This window comes from Benincasa hispida, chromosome 9 (assembly GCF_009727055.1).
Source record: "Benincasa hispida cultivar B227 chromosome 9, ASM972705v1, whole genome shotgun sequence".
NCBI classification, from domain to species: domain Eukaryota; kingdom Viridiplantae; phylum Streptophyta; class Magnoliopsida; order Cucurbitales; family Cucurbitaceae; genus Benincasa; species Benincasa hispida.
In genome coordinates, this window is record NC_052357.1 from 36,265,983 (window position 1) to 36,277,667 (window position 11,685).

The following is an 11,685-nucleotide window of genomic DNA, read 5'->3' on the forward strand; positions in this document are numbered from 1 at the left end:
ATGGTTGCCTCTCCTGATCTAAATGTGGATAGCAATTAGTATCTTGATTCCGGTCCTACGAATCACCTCAAAATAACTTCAATAATCTATCTATTGGATTTGAGTATGGATGAGGGAGTCAAATCTATGCAGCAAATGGATCAGGTTTGTTGATTCTTCATTATGGTTTTTCATCTTTTAATTCCTTGTCTTCATCTACTCAATCACTTGTCTTAAACAATTTGTTTCATGTTCCTTCAATTAAAAAGAATTTGATTAGTGTCTCTCAATTTGCGAAGGATAATAATATGTATTTTGAATTTCATTCGAATTTTTGTTATGTGAAGGATCGTCTTACTGGTCAAATTCTCCTCCAAGGGCAGCTCCGTGATGGCTTATATCGTCTTAATATATCTCTGTCTCATGATTCTCCCACGAAGTCTAGTTCTTATTTCTCTAATTCTCAAGTGTTGAGCGATGTCTCCACTATATCAAAAAGTTTTATCTCATAACGTTGATGATGTTTGGCATAGACATTTGGGCATCCCAATCCCTCTGTTGTTCGTTATGTACTTAACAATTTCAAATATACCAATGTTAAAATAAAATAAAATCAGCTTCTATAATGCTTGTTTTGTGGATAAACATCATGCTCTTCCTTTTCCAGCATCCACTACTTAATGTAATAAACCATTACAACTTATTTTGTATGATCCATGGAGACTCACTCATGTGTATGTCTCGAAATGGATTTCAATACTTGTTGAGGAAAAATGAGGGTGATGCAATATTGTGTGTTGTATGTCTTAAATTATGCATTTATGCCTATGTGTCGAAGGTCATGCGTTGGAATGGAAAGTATGCGTTAATCTAGTATACAATAACTATGCATTCCTATCACAAGTTTTCTTGCCTTCTCGCCAAATATAACAAGAACCCAAGTTTCTCGGGTAATCCGAGGTCGAATACAGGGACTCACTCAATAATGCTTGTGAAGCAATACGTTTGAGACGATGAATAAAAGTAAAAAGAAGAAGTTTAATGGATTACACACTACTCCTACTCCTAACTAAACAAATTGAGCAATGGAAGACTTGCGATGAGAATTGGTAGATACACAACAACCGTCAATGCATAGTAACGTTTATTATCTTAAATCACTCGAGTAATCCCAGCTCGTCATACTAACGCATCGCACACCTCTCGGTGGTTAGNAGTAACGTTTATTATCTTAAATCACTCGAGTAATCCCAGCTCGTCATACTAACGCATCGCACACCTCTCGGTGGTTAGTCGTATGACTATATCTCTATAGTGCATGGTTGCGTCGAGCATAAGATCGTGCCTATCTCTATAAACAATGCATACTTTGCTTTAGTGCATTCCATCTCTTACTTTTTTAGGCAGTTAGATGCGGCTAATTAACTTATAGACAAGCATTGCAACAACCCATCGACAAGCGTTGCTACAGCCTTTCACCAAGCAAAGAGGATTAACTCACTATACTCGCACAATGCACACCTCTCGGTGGGTTACTACATGCGTCCTATCTCTAGGCTACACAATTGAGTATGTGACCGCCTTTGATAAATAAACGATGAAGGTAAATGATTATAAAGATAAAGACGATGCAGAAGATGGTATTGAAGGAATCAAGATATGAATTGATTACAAAATGTCTTAATATCTTAAGCTAAAATGTAATACAATACAGAGATTAGAGAAGAAATGAAAGACTCTGCATCAAGGCTGCTAGTGGTGCCATGGATGGATGGTGGAGACGTCTCTCTTGAGCTCTATCTTCGGCGAAAAAAGTTCGGATGTCTTGAAATGAAGGTTCAAAGGGCTATTTATAGAGTTTAAACGCCGACAACAATCATGATTGCGTTATGTCTTACTGTTGCCTTTGTCGCGGTATGTGCAATGTCACATCATCTTATCTTGTTGATACTCCCAAAGTATGTGTTCGAGCTTGATTCAACTGAAGTATCAACGCATTCTACCCATCTTGCGATCACCCTTTTATTTAAGGTTATCACTCCATGGTCGCAATCTCCAAGTGATTACCGCATTCGCTTGACGACCGCAACTTCCATGCGATGGACGCATTCGATCACCGCAACTTCCATGTGATGGACACATGCGATCACCGCATGCGTTCGTCTATGTGATAGCTTGGCTTTCAGCGCATGCGTTTGATTCCTACGGTAGCTACAAAAATAGACACTTTGGCACAGAATAATGCATAATATTGGGGTTAGTGAGGATTTAGGTGCTGATCGACGCAAAACTCAATTTTTCACAAATTCTAAGTATTATCACCGCATTTTCTACTTGTTAGCCCCATAATTCTAAATAAAAGGCTTATAGTAACTGGCATTTTTGCCAGTTATCAATACTATATAAGTTTTATTGATGTTTTTAGTATATATACTTGGATTTATTTTCTCTAATATAAATCTGATGTTGTTTCTGCCTTCATAAAATTGAAAACTCTTACGGAAAACTTGTTGGGGCATCCTAATTTACGTTTAAAAACTAATAGAGTGTTTGGGTTGATGCCCTAAATCTCGTAGGGTCTTATAGTTTGTAAACATTGCTGAATAAACTGTTTATGTGATTAATAAAATATATGATATTTTATTCACTTTGTCTATAAAATATGTGATATTTTAGTTGCATTAACCACAAATCAATAAACTAACATCCAAGGTTATCTTTGTAACTTAAACATGTATAGAGACATATGGGTGGATCATGTTTAAGTGATAACCTACATGGTCTGTAGCAGATGGATAAGGCTGGGTACCTTATCTTGGTAACACTATGAGTATGGCCCGTTTTGTAGGTGTTACAATTGTTGTAAAGTGCTACAAATGTTATGATCCTGATCATTCATGTATTAGACATGCGAGCGAGGATATTCTATACAAAGAAGTTTGTATAAGATCGGACCACAAAATGTTTAGTTTCATTATATAACACCATTTATAATAGAGACTTATATTTCACCAGGATGACCATAGGTAACATGATCTGAATCCTAAGTGAGTTGTGAACTCATACCTATGAGGGCGGTCATTTGATTTATATGGGTGAGAGTGATCAGATCGTCGACTCAAGAAGCCTACTATTTTGGGGATTTGTCTGATTGGGGAGTTGGGAACACAATTACACAAGATGGAATTCACTTCTTCCCCAAAAATAGGGGTAAGTAGATAAATTGCTCCCTTAAGGGCTGATTTCGGGTCTTGAACAATGTGGCGCCACACCCTCTCCTAGCTTGAGAGGGGTTTAGTCATAGTAGGACTATGACCTATTGTTCATAAGAGGAATTAGTGGTACGAAGTTAGATGTAACTACATGAGCAAAATGGTAATTTGGCCTAGTTGTACTTACGAGCAATTTTTGAAGGGTCATCGCACTGTTGATTGATTATATCCAATGGACACAGAAATATATCTATAGTGCGAAGAGTGTAGCTGTCGATCTTTAGTGGAGTGTCCGATAGTTAACGAGTGGTGAATAATGTAATTAAAGAGTTTAATTAATTATTCATGTACCATTGGAGCTTCAAGTTACAGTTCCATAAGGTCCCCTTGGTAGCTCAAAAGAATTTAGTTGAGAATCAGTTTTTGGATTAATTTGAATTATTCAAATTAATAGAATGATTTAATTATATATAATATGTTTAAATTATTTTAATTATATGTGATATAATTGTAATAATGTATTTGATACATTATAGTTTAAATATGAGGAAGTAAATATTTGAATGAGATTCAAATATATTTTCTATGATTGTGATTCATAGTTGTTAAATTTAATATAAATGGGATTTATATTAAATGCCATAAAATAGAGAAAAGAAACTATAGTTTATATTATATGTGATACAATATTAGAACTATAGGTTATATGTTATATTTGATATAACATATAATTTAATATAAATATAATATGATAAGTTAGTTGTCATATTAATTTATATTATAATATTATTATTTTGAATAATATTCCCCATATTTTCTCTCCACCACTTTAGTGGGTGGTTATGTTTTTATGGCAAAAAGGAGAATAAAAGAAAAATGGTTTTTCTTCTTCTTCTACGTTGAGGTTGTTGAACGATAGAAAAGCTACAGAAGTGTTCTGCATTCTTGTTCTAGAGAGCTTTCTCAATCTCCTTCTTCCTCTACCAAATCTTATCCCTCCTAACCAAAATAGTCAGAGTCCACCACTCTTGGGTTCTCACCCCGAGAATACCAAGGACTCTTTGTGGTTGTGTCCAAGTTTTGGTTTGAGAAAATCTTGAAGAAGTTCTTCAAGAAGTTGCCGATTTCGTTCGAGGTTTGTGAATGTTCAAAGGAAGTTTCATGAAGAAAGGTTCTTCAAAGGTGAAATCTTTAAACCCTTTTTTCTTGAAAAAACATGCTTTAATTTATTTTGAATGCATATCTATTGTATGTTTACTGTAAGCTTAGTATTTGATAATTAATGGAATTTGGAAGATCTGCTTCTACTCAAGGTTCTCTTCACATGAGTTCCTTCATAAGGATGGTGAGTTTAAGCCATTCATTCCTATTTTGACAAAATATAGTATTGAACGTTGTATCACTTGTCCTCATACTTTCCAACAAAATGGTATCATTGAAAGAAAACATAAACATATAACGGACATAGGCCAAACTTTTATATCCCAAGCTTCATTACCTATTCATCTTTTAGATGAGGTTTTCTCTATTGCTGTTTATCTTATTAACAGACTTCATACACCTATTTTGAGTCATATCAGTCCCTTGAAGAAGCTCTTTGGTCTTAAGCCAAATTATCCTTCACTAAGAACTTTTGGATGCAAATGCTTTCCTTACTTGCGACTTTATCAAAACCATAAACTATCCCTTTGGTCTATTCTTGCACCTTTCAAGGGTATGATTACTCCCATAAAGGGTACAAATGCTTATCTTCTGATGGTCGTCTTTATATTTCTCATCATGTTTTATTTGATGAGTTGTCCTTTCCCTATGCATCAAAAGCTAAAACATCTCATTTGTTTCTCATGCATCAAACGGAGTCTCTATGTTTTTCATTTCATCCATTATTGATTCTAAATCCAAGAACCATAATGAAGCTTGACATGTTACATTTTCTAATAACTCAGAGAATCTGAATCCTACTAATATGTATCCTCTAGAGACAAGTTATCATGATGATTCACAGGGTGTTGATGAGTTAAACTCCTCTTATCGGGCAAATTTCTCTTACTCTTGCTTCTTCACCTACTTTTGTTGAAGGTCTGAAAGAGTTAAATAACAAGCAACAGAAGTATCAAGGATCTATAAGCATTCAAATTCACTAATTTTAGTAGAAACTAAAGCATGTTTTTCTAAAAAAAGGGTTTTAAGATCATACATTTGAAGAACTCCCTAAGAATCTGAATGTACAGCAGCAGTCTTCACCAGGTATCATCGTGAACTACCTCAAAGTCTTCCCTACTATCCTCTTGGAGCTTTAGATAGAGTTGTGGAACTTAAGAACAGCTTGAAAGGTGAAGAACAATGAAGAACATACAGCAGCTCGATAAGAAGAACAGTTTCTTCTCACAGAGATTTTTCTCTCAAAATTTCTGCATTAGTTCTTTTCAAATGACTCCAAACTTCTTTATATATTGCAGATGAACATGCAAAGAAGTGAAGTGCATGGCTTGCAGCTCATGCTGGGAGAATTAATGAAGAGAAGTTAACGGCTTTTGTGTGAGCATGAAGATGAAGATAATGGAAAAAGTGCATTTTCCATTTTGTGCAACACGCATAATCCGATTTTCATTTTTCTTTTAAAACACAAAATGATTTCAAAATCATCTTGATTGAAAAATGATTTTCGAATATTAATTTCATAAATTAATTTAAAAATAATAATTAATTTAATATCAAATATTAAATTAATTTTTAAACAATAATTATCTTCTTATATTTAAATCATATTTAAATATATATTCTCTTGTTCTGTTTAATTTGAACGTTTCAAATTAATTTTTTAAGCTACTCTAAAGCTTATCCATTTACGAGTTAGTAGGGGGACCTCGCGAAACTATAGATCATGGGCTCCAACGTTTCGAGATTAATCAGCTAAACTCATTAGTCCGATCTAACCTCCATTCGTTAACTAATGAGACACTCCACTATAGCCCATAGTTGATCTCCCCTCACTATAGATATATTATGTCCACTTAATAACCATAATCAGTAAGTCGATCCTTCCCAGGTTGTTCGTAATCACAATTAGGTCAAAAATATCATTTTACCCCTGTGAATACATCTTGTTCCTTAAGTTTTTACTAATCCTCTAATGAGCAATTCTGATTCATAATCTCTATGAATCAAATCCTTTCTCTATCATTAGAAGGCGGGCCCTGATTGTTCAAGACCTGGAGTCAATACTTAAGAGAACAACCTATCTGTTAACCTTAAATAGGGTCGGAGTGAATTCCATCTTGCAAGGCTATGTCCCCAACTATTCATCCGGTCTTATCCCCAAAATGGTAAGCTTATTGAGCAGTGCTGTTGGACTACTCTCACCGTTTGCAGATCAAAGGATAATCCCAAACAAACAAGAGTTCATAGCTAGCTTAGGATTAAGATCGAGTTAACCTAGGTTATGTACTAAATGAAATAGTCAGTTTTAACAGTAAACGGTCGTTATAAAGAAAAGTGACTATTTTCGTGGTCCAGTCTATATGCAAACTCATTGCATAGGATGCCCTCACTCTCATGTCTCAACATGAATGGTTTGTGGATCACATCATTTATAGCACCTTACAACTTCTTGTAACAACTATAGAGTGGGCTGCATCCAATAGTGTTACCAGGATGAGATACCCAATTTCATCCATAAACTTATCAGACCATTTAGGCTATATACTGTCAACTTGATCTTGTTTATGTCATTACATAAAGTTACAACATTCAAACTATAGCCGAGGATGCGTTTATTGGATTTTCATAATATGATGCGAAATCAACAAGTCGTTGTTATTGATAAAATAGAATGTTTAACACAAACTGCGAGTTTTAGAACATTCCCAACAATCTCCCACTTGGACTAAAACTCCAGTGAAAACAAATATATACAATATAATTTTGAGATACATAATGGGAAAAATACAATAAACTAGAGCATCTATAATACCATAGACATTCTCCCACTTGCCCTAGATTACACTACTTGGAGTCCTAGTCCAACTAGGTGGCCCTCAAAAACTTTAACCGAGAGGGCCTTGGTGAATGGATCAGCAAGGTTGTCATTAGAAGCTATCTCTGTGATGAGCACATCTTCTCTGTGTACGATCTCCTGGATGAGATGGTACTTTCTTTCAATGTGTTTTCCACGCTTGTGACTCTTGGGTTCCTTTGAGTTAGCAACTGCGCCATTGTTGTCACAATACAGTGTGATAGACAAGTGCATGTTTGGAACGACTTCCAAATCAGCTAAGAATTTGCATAGCCATACTGCTTCCTTAGAAGTTTCGCATGCAGCCACGTATTTCGCTTCCATGGTGGAATCAACGATACAAATTTGCTTGATGCTTCTTCAAACTATAGCTCCTTCGTTAAGAGTGAAAACTGATCCTGAGGTAGATTTCCTGAAATCTACGTCAATCTGAAAATCAGAATCAGTGTATCCTGAAGGATTAAATCTTTAGGTCCATACACAAGCATATTGTCTCTCGTTCTCCTAAGATACTTGAGGATATTTTTTATAACAGTCCAATGACCATGTCCAGGATTGGATTGGAACCTGCTAACGATTCCAACTACAAAACATATGTCGGGGTATGTACACAACATAACGTACATCAAACTCCCAACTGCAGAAGCATATATAATTCTGTTCATCTCCTCAACCTCTTGAGGTGTCTTAAGACATTGTTCCTTCGACAAATGAATTCCATGCCTAAAAGGTAATAAACCTTTCTTGGAATTTTACATATTATACCTTGACAACATCTTGTCAATATAAAATGCCGGAGACAGTGCCAATGTTCTATTCTTTTAGTCTCAAAAGATCTGTATTCCTAGAACATACTGAGCATACCCAAATCTTTCATTTGGAACTGTGTTGCTAACCATTTCTTTATGTCAATAAGAAAACTTGTCTCATTCCCAATGAGCAAGATATCATCAACGTATAGAACTAAGAATGCTATAGTTTTGTTGACTATCTTCTTGTATACACAAGGTTTGTCAACGTTCTGTTCAAAGCCATAAGATTTAATCACAGTGTCAAATCTTATATTCTAGGATCTGGATGCTTGTTTCAATCCATAAATAGATCAATTAAGCTTACAGACTTTCTGTTCCTGTCCTTTTTCGACAAACCCCTCTAGTTGAGACATAAAAATACTTTCATCAAGATAGCCATTCAGAAAAGCTGTCTTGACATCCGTTTGCCATATCTCATAGTCATAATATGTGGCATGGCAAGAACTGTTCTTATTGATTTGATTATGACAACAGGAGAAAAAGTTTCTTCATAATCAACTTCTTCTCTTTGGGTAAAACCCTTTGCCACGAGTCTGGCTTTATAGGTCTGTACCTTGTCAGTTTGGTCTCGTTTTCTCTTGTAAATCCACTTACAACCTATAGATGTAACACCTTATGGTTGATCTACAAGTTCCCAGACTGAGTTGAAGTATATAGACTCCATTTCATCGTCCATGGCTTTTATCCATTGTTCCATGTCGACATCTTCCATTGCCTTCTTAAAAGTTAATGAATCCTCTAAACATCATCTTGTATGATGTGTTGAGTTTCTGTTAAACCTATGAAGTGTTCAGGCTATTGAATAACCCTCCCACTATGACGAGGCATTCCTAATTCTTGGGATGGATGTGACAAGATAACAACCGTTGTTGATGGACCAGCTTAATCAACAATTCTTGTTAATCTTTCTGTAGTATCTTTAGACAATTCTTGCAATATTAGTTTACTCTGAGGTAGATGATTTTTAATATAATCCTCTTCCAAGAATGTTTCATTCGTCGATACAAACATTTTATCATCTTGGGGATCATAAAATTATCCTTCTTTTGTTTCCATGGGATATCCTACAAATAGGCATAATTTCGAACGCGTTTCCAATTTCTTAGAAGGATAATTTTATCACACGTGTGTTGGACAACCCCAAATACGAAAATGACGCAAACTTTCTTTGCATCCTTTCCATAATTCATATGATGTTTCTGAAACACTTTTGGATGGAACAATATTCAAAATATAAACTGCAGTCTGTACTGCATATCCCTAAAAGGATTGAGGTAATTGAGCATAACTCATCATAGATCAACCATGTGCAACAAAGTTCGATTTTTCCTTTCTACGACACCGTTTTATTGTGGTGTTTGAGGTGTTGTGAGTTGGGATTGAATTTCATGATCTACTAGATAGTTCTGGAATTGCAAATCCATATACTCACCACCTTAATCAGATCGAAGTGTTTTAATTCTTTTACTTAATTGATTTTCAGTCTTAGCCTTAAATTCTTTGAACTTTTCAAGAGTTTCAGACTTGTGACTGATTAAGTAAATATAGCCATATCGAGAGTAATCGTCAATAAAAATGACGAAGTACTGATATCCTCCTGGAGCTTTAACATTCATCGGACCACAAAGGTCTAAATGTATAAGTTCAAGAGGTTCTTTGGCACGAAGACCTTTGTCAGAAAAAATTCTTTTCGTCATTTTTCCCTCAAGACACGATTCACATGGAGGTAAGGAACTGTCTTCTAACTGATTTAGATGACCATTTTTTACCAATCTCTCAATCCTGTTGAGATTAATGTGACCAAGCCTGAGGTGCCAAAGATAGGCGTTAGGAGAAATTTTCCGCTTCTTATTATGAGTTTCAGTTGTTTTAAACATCTCTATATATAAAATAGCTTTTGCTTCAGTTGGTTGTAATATGTATAAGTTATTTACAAATCTAGCAAAACAAATATGAACACCTCTTGAATAAACAAATACTTCATTACATTCAAAAGATACACTGTACATATTCTCTAAAAGGCAAGAAATGGAGATCAGATTTCTTTTCATCTTAGGTACAAAGAACACATTCTTGAGCAAGATAAAAGAATCTCTAAAAAAACAACTTCACATCTCCCAATGCTTCAGCTGAAACGACTTCACATGTGCCCACCTTGAAAGTCATCTCATATTCAGATAGTCTTCTTTAAGAACTAGTTTCCTGTAGAAAAGTACAAACATGATTAGCGGCGCCTGAATCTAATATCCAGGTAAGGTGAGAATTTTCCACTATATATGTTTCAACAACTAGTAAATCATATTTACCTTGTTTAGTCTTTTCTGCTTTCTTTTCAGCCAGATATTTTGGGCAATTATGCTTCCAATGCCTAAACTCTCCACAATGGAAACATTTTCCCTTGGAAGTTTTATTTTTGTTTTTCTTCGCAACGATTTTTTCCCTTTTTTTTATTCTTCATCTATACGATTTTATCCTTAGAAGAAGTAGGACCAACTTTCTTATCATCAACGGGTTTCGTACCAGACGTCGACCCTTTGTAAAACTTTTTCGGTTTGGAAATAACATTTATTTCTTTTTCCTTAAGTTTCATCATAGATTGATAAGTTTGTAATTCATTCAACAACGTTGTTAAGTAATAAGTGATTTTATTCATGATAGAATTTGTCCTGAATGACAGATAGCTCTCAGGAAGAGATTCCAGTATCATGCTCACTTGACTTATCTCATTTATCATAGCCTCATGAGCCTCCGCAACGTTAAAGTGGACCATCATGTCGAGAACGTTTTCTCTTACGTTGATCCCATCCTTCATACGTGTCACATATACATATTTTATGGCTTCATGTCTAACAGAGATAACAGTTGCCCAAACATCTCTTGTAATGATGCCATGATCTCACGAGTTGTGGGCATGACCTCATGTTTCTTGTTGAGTACATCAGATATACTCGCCAAGATATAGGCCCGGGCTTTTTGGTTCGCCTTCACCCACCTATCATAGACATCCCGAACATTTTGGGTAGCCGTTGAATTGGGAACTGGAGGACGCTCCTCCGTTAACACAAACCTCAAGTCGTCTACTACTAATATTGTATTGATATTTGACTTCCACTTCGAGTGACCCTCTTCGTTAAATTTGTCAGAAACAAGTAATTGTATGATTGAGTTCGACATTACTGAAACATTTTAAACAAACTCTATTAAATATGCATCTAAATCCATTTTAGCAAAACTGATAAAGTACCTAATAAATCTTTATTTATTTGCAACGATACTTAAGTGATTTAGAACAAGTGCTACCGTGAGGCAGTCAAGAATTCCTTCACAGAAGCAAGACAATTTTTAACCAAATATTATTATCTAGAATAACTCATATTCAAATAGTTCTTTTGGTTATCGTTTTCGGTCAAGATATTTACTAACACTTAGTAATTCTTGTAAGTGTGACCTGCCATTTTCATATCTTATAAAACGGTATGAATATGCCTCCGAGATAGAAGACAATATCCAAGACTATAAGACCCTATTCATTTTACTGAAGCCTGGATTGTTCTGAATCCTATGTTACAACCCTCTGTAAGGATCGCCGTGGTTAATGACTAGCTAGTGCCGCATAAAAACGACAGTAGAAGCAACATAGGAATCTCACGGTTCAAACTAATGGAGG